The sequence below is a fragment of the Danio aesculapii genome, chromosome 4 (genome assembly GCF_903798145.1).
Source record: "Danio aesculapii chromosome 4, fDanAes4.1, whole genome shotgun sequence".
Classification (NCBI taxonomy): domain Eukaryota; kingdom Metazoa; phylum Chordata; class Actinopteri; order Cypriniformes; family Danionidae; genus Danio; species Danio aesculapii.
Genome location: NC_079438.1, coordinates 58,317,240 through 58,326,688, shown reverse-complemented (window position 1 = coordinate 58,326,688; position 9,449 = coordinate 58,317,240).

Below are 9,449 nucleotides of genomic sequence, written 5' to 3'. Positions count from 1 at the left end.
AGTGGTTATTAAATCTTTATAGATATAACCTGCCATAGTGTATTGTTTTTCCTACTACGGAAGTCGATGGTTACAGGTTTCCAGCATTTTTCAAAATATCTTCTTTTGTTTTTAATGGAAGAAAGAAACTTTGAAGCAAGGACGAATAAATGATAGCAGAATTTTCAGTTTTAAGTGAACCATACCTTTAATGGTTTGTTAATAGCATGAATTGTGACTTAAAATAAAGTGCTATCAAAGTTTTTAAATAAAACAAGAAATAATATGAATAAAAATAACTTTGCATAGCATTTACATACTGCAGCCTTTTAAAAATCTATTTAATAAACTTTTACAGAAATAGCAGGATAGTTTTACAGAAAAATAAACAAATATTATTTCCAACCCTTCTCCCATAAACAAATTAAAATTACAATTACACACACACAAAATAATAATAATAATAATAATAATTTTTTCCTTCAAAATGAACCGCAAACTTATCCAGACACAGCGGATGCCATTCCAGCTGCAACCTAGTACTCATTCACACTCATACTCTACAGCCAATTTAGTTCATCAATTCCCTTAACGCATGTGTTCAGATTGTGAGGGAAATCGGAGCACCCGGAGGAAACCCACGCCAACACGGGGAGAACATGCCAACTCCACACAGAAATGCCAACTGACCCAGCCGGGACTCAAACCAGCAACCTTCTTGCCGTGAGGCGACAGTGCTGACCACTGATCCACTGAGTTGCTCTATGATAATCTTTTATTAGTGTGAATTATAAAGTGTGACCGGATCCAAACAACTTCTCATCTCAGTATTCCACTTTAATTTTAAAAGGATAGAGGGATCATTGAGAGACCAGTCTAATAAAAGCAATCAACCAGAAACCTCTATAAATGAATGCATAAACAGTAAATCCCTTTAGTATATTTACAGAACAACATTTAGCTGCAGCTCAGAAAACGCCATGGGGTTTGGTTTGCCCTTTCACACACTAAACATTTCTGTTACCTGCTCTTTTTTTTTTCAGGGAAAGCCACTGTGATCTGAATACTTTGGAGAAGAGGTGAACCAGTTCAGAAGCTCTGCAAAGGGATTTCTACTGTACTCTGGCCTCTTTTAGTCGGGAAGATAGGTTACCAAAAGGAGAAATCCAGCACCTCTACACCTCTCCCTGGGATGGGACGTCCTACGAAGATCTGTGTGAGGGTAAAGTGTAGAAATCTCAAACAAGTGGCTCAAAAAGAGCTGCTCTGATTAAGATGTCAGACACACGATAACGCCAGAAAAACACTGACAAGTACAGTGCTCATGGGAGGTGATCGCAGAGAAAACCACTGATTCGCAGAATAAAAACATCGCAGCCCTTCTCAGGTTTGCAGAAAAACTTTCCAGGATGATCTGACGCTCTGACGAAAGATGATCTTAGGACAGATGAGATGCCAGAGAACATTTAATTAATCAAACAAGGCAATATTAGCCCCGCTGTATATGTTTTTGCCTCAATTTCTGTTTAACGGAGATGACAGCACAAAATATTTGACTAGATATTTTTTAAGATACTAGTATTCAGCTTAAAGTGACATTCAAAGGCTTAACTAGGTTAATTAGAGTAAAGTTAGGGTAATTAAGTCATTGTATAACAGTGGTTTGTTTTGGAGACAATCAAAAAAAATATTGCTTAAGGGGGCTAATAATATTGACCCTTAAATGCTTTTAAAATCTGCTTTTATTCTAGCCGAAATTAAACAAATAAGATTTATGAATCTGCTAAACATCATTTAAGAAATATTAGGGAAAAAATCACAGGAGGGCGAATAATTTTGACTTCAACAATGTTTTGCATTTGCACAGATGAAGAAATGTCAAGGGTTGACACTGTAGGGTGAGTAAATGTTTGATTGAAGTCATTGCAAATAATCTGTATTTGTTGAAAAGGGTGCACAGGTTTTTTATCTGCTGAATCATTAACGATCCTGGCATTTAAAAACAATTGGGTAACACTTTAGTGTGAGTCACAATTCACACTATTTACTACTGGCTTATTATTAGGATATTAGCTATATATTAGTAGCTATAAATGATCTTATTTTTATGTACCTAATACCTAAGCCCAAATATTATCTTAACTCTGGCATCATAACTACCTGATTGACATTTATCCATAGTTTATTGCCATTATTTTAATTGCTTATTACTATTTATCAGAGTTGTGTCAGTATATTATTCAATCCAAGATGTGGGCCAAAAAAGAAGTGCACCTTAAAGGGTTAATAACTATTAATAAGCAGCTAATTATCAGTCTGTTGAGCTAATAGACTTAGTTAAAGGTGTAGTTCACCAAAAAATGAAAATGTACTCACTATTTACTGTTCCTCAAGTATTTTTAAACCTTTTCTTTTTTCTGTTCATAAACAAAATGACAATTACAAAAAAAATTGAAAAAAATAAGGAAAAGCATATTGGTGTCGACTATGTACAGTATATAATGATAGTTTACATTTAGAAATAACCCATGTACAAAGTAAACATGTACGTCAGTGAACTGAAATCATAAACTTGGCCGCAGATACTTATACAATATACTAATTAATACAATTCACTCAGCAAATAAACCCTAGATTGATAATGTGTAGAATTAATTATATATGCTCAGAAAATAAATAAATTAGGCGTCCCATTATGTAACCCAGCATTTTTTACAGTCTAGGAAGGATTCTACAAATATTTTATAAATCAGACCCCATTTATAAACATGTCGTACACACAAATCTGGCATGGAAACGTGCGTATATACGTCACTTCCTATGCGGAAGTTGTTTAACACTTTAGGTTACAATTCACAGTATTATCAAACATTAACTGACACTACTAGCTTAATACACTACTAATTAGCTGTTTATTAATTGTTAGTAAGGTAGAAGTTGAGTTTAGACTTAGGGATGCGGAAGAAGATCATACTTTATAACTGCTAATGAACAGTTAATATCTTAATAATAGGCAGGTAATAAGCCAGTAGTTAATTGCATGTGTTGTGATCTGGTCTAAAGGGTGACCATTTAACTTAAATTTTGACTTAATTGAACCATTTTAAATCATCATAGTCACTAATAAATAAATGAGAATTTATTCTGGTGTACTTTCACTTATAGGAGGGTTTTTAAAGTTTATAAATGACCCCTGCAATTTATAAATGTGACGTACGCACAAAACAGAGGCAGAAATGTGTGTTCGCCGCTTCCCATGCAAAAGATGTGATCCCAAAAATACAAACTTGACAAGAGAAGCTGGAAGTAAACATATTTTACTGCTAAAACTTCTGTTTAGGTCACAATTCACGGTCTTAACAAACATTACCAGCCTAATAAACTACCAATTGCCTCTTTATTAAAAATTAGGAAGGTAGTGGATGGATTTAGGTATTGGTAGGATAAGTGATGGAAAATAAGATCATACTTTATAATAACTACTAATGAACAGTTCATATCTTAATAATAGACAGGTAGTAAGCCAGTAGTTAATGAATTGTGACATGGTGTTACGATTCAACTTAAATTTTGACTTAATTGAATCACTTTAAATCACCATAGTCACTAATAAGTAAATGAGTATTTATTCTGGTGTATGTTCACTTATAGGAAGGTTTGTACGCAAATTATATAAATCAGACCCCTGGAGTTTCATTTATAAATGTGGCGTACACACAAAACATGGGCGGAAATGTGTGTACGCCGCTTCCCATGGAAAAAAAAAAAAACTTGACAGGAGAAGCTGTAAATAAACTTTAAGGGAACATATTTTACTGCTAAAACTTCTGTTTATGTCACAATTAACAGTATTAACAAACCATTAACGAACATTACCAGCCTAATAAACTACTAATTAGCTTGAACAGTTATTAATTACTAATGAACAGTTGGGTAATAAGCCAGTAGTTCATAGCATGAATTGTGACCTACACTAAAGTGTGACCATTTAACGTAAATTTTGACTTAATTGAACCACTTTAAATCACCATAGTCACTAATAAATAAATGAGAATTTATCCTGGTGCACAATCAGTTTTACACTCAGAAAATGACATTTTTTCAGTGCGACAACTTAATTTTTTTATGTTTAATCCACTTAAATTTGTAAAAACAATAACTTAATCGATTTGTGTTAGGACCACATGAAGGAATTGTGTAGGACCCTGCATTTTTTACAGTGTAGGAAGGATTCAATGCAAATTTGATCAATCAGAGCCCAGAGCTGGGATTTCTTCCGTGGGTTGTTCACACAGTGTGGAGACAGAAAAATGCTTTTGTTGATCCAGTCTTACCTATGGAGTCGGGGCGTCGCCTGGGGCCCCACGGCCTGTTTCAATAGGTCAGACATTCCTGCGTCCCTGCTCTTTTGTGGCGTCCAGCTCAAAGGCTGCAGTGGCCTTTAATCCGAGGGTAAATCACCGCAGTCCCGTACGGCCCTGCTCCACTTCCACTGGGGGATTTGGCCAATCGGGGGTTGACGAATAACTTCTGTGTGAAGGTGGTGAGGCGAGTGATTCGTTTAAGTTCTGCTGGGAGCAAAAGAAACAACATACTCAACTCGTTGCCCTGTCGGCAGTGACCCAAAGCAGAGCGCAGGTCCCAGTGTGGGGCCACACTCATTCCTGACTCGCTTAATCTGTCACTTGTGTCTAACGTCATCCCAAACATTCCCCCCTTTTTTTTACAATTATTTTATATTTATTACATTTTAAGTTTAGTCATTTAGCAGACGCTTTTTTCTAAAGTGACTTACAATTAAGGAGGCATTCATCGGATCAACATTCATACAAAGTAACTTGTTTGTGCTCAGATATTTTATTTTTTGTGAAAGTATTTTGACAGGTGGTTTGTCACCTGTGTGAAGCACACTTCATGAATGCACAGTATTTGTGTCAGTATTTATTTATTTATGTATTCACTTAGGCAAACAGACTTACAATCTACAGGTGACCAATCAAATAAACAAACAACCACAACAAGACTTTATCAGGACACAAATTTGTGTAGTGACACGCGCATGTCCCCATTATTCAAAAGGCTTATAAATTAGGCAAGGCATGTTTATATATACACAATGGTCATTCAAAAGGCTTTACATAAACAAGAATAAAAGACACAAGAAAATAAAAACGGCAAAGAGTAAAAATAATTAAAAACAGATTAAAATGTGCTAAAAAAGAATTAAAAAGAAAAGAAAGACATACAAGTTCGATCTGTTGGACGTAGCACAGTGCTCATTGAGTAAAGGCACAGCTAAACAGATGTGTGTTCAGTCTTGATGTGAATGTGCCTAATGTTGGAGCACATCTGATCAATTCTGGATTGACTGATTCCAGCAGTAGGGGGCGCTGTTAGTAGCTGAAGGCTGATTCCCCCTGCTTTGACTGAACTCTTGGAATTTCTAGTTTATATGATCTTAATGATCTGAGTGATCTGTTGGGTTTGTATTCAGTGAGCTTATCTTTAATATATTGAGGCCATTTAGTGATTTATAGACCAGTAATAATGCTTTAAATCTATTCTGAATGTAACTGGGAGCCAGTGTAAAGACCTGAGGACAGGTGTGATGTGCTCTGATTCTCTGGTTGTGGTCAGAATCATGGAAGCAGTTCTGGATGAGCTGCAACTATCTGATTTTCTCTTTGGAAAGGCCAGTGAGGAGTCCATTACAGTAATCCACCCTGCTGCTGATAAAAGCATCAACAAGTTTCTCGAAGTCCTCACTGGAGATAAAGCATCTAACTCTTGCAATGTTTTTTAGATGATAGTGGGCTGATTTAGTTACAGGATTTACAGTATAGATGGATATTTTTTTGGGTTGGGTTTAGAAAATAAAATTAGTACAGTACAAATCAATGGAAACCTGTGGAATGTTCCCACAGTTCACAAAAACAATGTGTGTGAGTGTGCGCACGCTTGTGCGTGCATGTGTGTAATTGTAACTGGGTGTGGAAGTATATTAGCAAAGGAACATATAGAAACGTTCACCTGTGTGTGTGTGTGTGTGTGTGTGTGTGTGTAATTGTAACCGGATGGGAATGTATATTAGCAAAGTAACATATAGAAACGTTCACCTGTGTGTGTGTGTGTGTGTGTGTGTGTGTGTGTATATAATTGTAACTGGATGGGATTGTATATTAGCAAAGGAACGTATAGAAACGTTCAGCTGTGTGTGTGTGTGTGTGTGTGTGTGTGTGTGTGTGTGTGTGTGTGTGTGTGTGTGTGTGTGTGTGTGTGTGTGTGCGCAATTGTAACTGGATGGGAATGTATATTAGCAAAGGAACATATAGAAACCTTCACCTGTGTGTGTGTGTGCGTGTGTGTGTGTGTGTGTAATTGTAACTGGATGGGATTGTATATTATCTAAGAAACATATAGAAACGTTCATCAGTGTGTTTTTTTTTTGTGTGTATTATTGTAACCGGATGGGAACGTATGTTAGCAAAGGAACATATAGAAACGTTCACCAGTGTGTTTTTTTTGTGTGTATTATTGTAACCGGATGGGAACGTATGTTAGCAAAGGAACATATAGAAATGTACACCAGTATGTTTGTGTGCGTGTGTGTAATTGTAACTGGTTGCGAAAGTACATGAGCAGAGGAACGTAAAACAACAGTGTTTGTGCGCCTGTGAGTGGGTGTGTGTGTGTGTGTGTGATCGGAACTGAGTGTGGATTAGCAAAGCAACATATAAAAAAGTACAACAGCATGCGTGCTTGTGTTTGTTTGTGTAATAGTAACTGGGTGTGGAAGTATATTAGCAAAGGCACATATAGAAAAGTATAACAAGCAGTATTGATGGTGGTATTAGTATTAATAAAACAATCAATTAAAATTCATTTAAAAAACAATTGAGGATGGAGAATGAGGAAAGTGGTGCATAATAATGATAATTGGGTGATCAGTAAGAGGACTAATAATAATAGTAATGATCTGAATGATAATACAAAATAATAAGGCTGCCTCTTACATATATTTAGGAAAATTCCTCCTATTGTTTATCTCTTCAGCATCAGTCGTGTGATCTCATGATCTTCTTCACTCATAGACAGTCATTGTCTTTGGCATCTGCTCCTCTGTAGACTGAAATTAGATTAAATTCAGTGTTTTGCTTTGCACAAATGTTTCTTTTACTATACGTCATCTGTTATGTCTACGTAAGAAGTTTCGTGTGCTTTGCATTGGGAAATACCACTTCCTCTCTGAATTTAGGGCATACGGTGGGTTGTGGTCTATATTTGTGGTTTTTGTGAAATTGGGCAATCATGAATCTACGATATTGGAAAGCAGATTGCATTTAAATGAAGTTAGAGCTTTTAATACTTTGCTTTTGAATGTTCTCTAACTATGAAACTTTATTTATTGTTTTAGATTGGAGTTTATTTTATGCCCAATTTATTTTATTTTATTGGTATTTTTTTATTTGTTATTTGATGAGATCGTATTTCACTGTTAAACCAGTTTTTAGCAAAAATAATTGATAAAAAACTATTTATATAATATTTTTGCCATGAAGATCGGCATAAACAAGAGCTTTTATGTCTTTATTTAATTTGTTTTGTAAGATTTGATAACAATAGAGTCCTACAGAATGACAAAAATCAAATAAACAGCAGTTCACATAATAGTTTTTCTTGATCAGATCAAGAATTTTGGTTCATAATGAATTAGAGTTAATGAAAATTGACTTTATATTGTGGTCTTTGCTACAGTTTGAGACTTTAAGGAAAAAGAGGAAAGGACTTTTAGACTTCATTTCGAATATAAAACATAAAAACTGTAATAATTTTAATAAACAAAACATGCATACATACATAATACAAAACAATTCTACTTATATATGTCTGAAAAGGAATAGGAAGAAATCCTAGGCTTATTTAATAGTCCGTCTTCATAACAGTCACAATAAATAATAATAATCTGTAACAATAAACATCAAGTTATCTCCATGATTCTCTCATCTTATATCTAATACACATTTTTCACAAAACATTAATTAATAAGACTGTAAACTGTAACTTTAGCTCGATAAGGAACTCCATATTTTAGAAAAGTCTAAATCTTAAAGAAACTGTTGTGATATTTAATGTTTAATCTGACTGCTTTTAACAGTTCATAGTAAATATGTGTAACACTTTATATCAGGGCTGCTCAACCCTGTTCCAGCAGATCTCCCTTCCTGCAAAGTTCAGCTCCTACCCTGATCAAACACGCATGAACCAATTAATTAGGACCTGAACAGCACTTGATAATTACAGGCAGGTGTGTCTGATATGGGTTGCAACTGAAATCTGCAGGACTGAAGATCTCCAGGAACAGGGTTGGTCGCCCTGCTTTAGATTAAGTAACAATTAAAACCATTTACTACTGGTTTATTATCTGCATATTAATAAGATATTAACTGTTTATTAGTTATAAAGTATGATTTTATTTTATATTGCTAATCCTACCTAATCGGCAAATCTAAACCTAACTGCTACATTACTTAACCATTAATAAGCAGCTGATTAGTAGTTTATTAAGCCAAATGTCATAATTAATGATCTGTCAATAGGAATGAATTGTACATTAACATAAAGTATGACCTGAATTTGAGTTCAATTGACTTTATATTGAGATGTTGGCTACTTTTAGGTTTCACAGAAATGGAGGTGTTAGACATTACTGGGACAATTTCTATTAGACATTGTGGTATTTAAGGTTTAATCTGACTCATTTTATTTCGAGACAGCTTATAACATGTATAAAAATAAATAAACAGTTTATATTGAGTTTGAGATAAATAAAAATTGACCTTATATTGAGATGTTGGCTATTTCTTGGGTTCCACAGAGGAAACGGAAGTGTTAGACATGAGTGTCTTTAGCTCGCGAGAAAGTCTTTATTTCTACTCAATGCTGGTTTAAAGAAACTAGTGTGATATTTGATGTTTAATCTGACTCATTTTATTTCAAGAGTGTTCATAACATACATAAATAAATTAAATAGAGTTTATATTGAGTTTGAGGTAAATAAATTGACTGATGTTGGCTATTTTGGCTGCTTTTAACGTGTCTTTAGCTCATGAGAAAGTCTTTATTTCCTCTCAGTTCTGGTATAAAGAAACTAGTATGATATTTAAGGTTTAATGTGACTCATTTAATTTCGAGTGAGCTTATAACATATGTAAAAATGATTAAAAAGCTTACATTGAATTGAAATTAGATAAGTAAGTTGACTTTATACTGAGATGTTGGCTCTTTTGCTACTTTTATAATTTCTTTAGCTAAAGAGAAAGTCTTTATTTCTTCTCAGTGCTGGTTTAAAGAAACTATTGTGATATTAAGGGTTTAATCTGACTCATTTAATTTCAAGAGAACTTATATCAGTAAAAATATTGAATTTGAGGTAAATAGAAATTGATTTAATATTGATATGTTAGCAACTT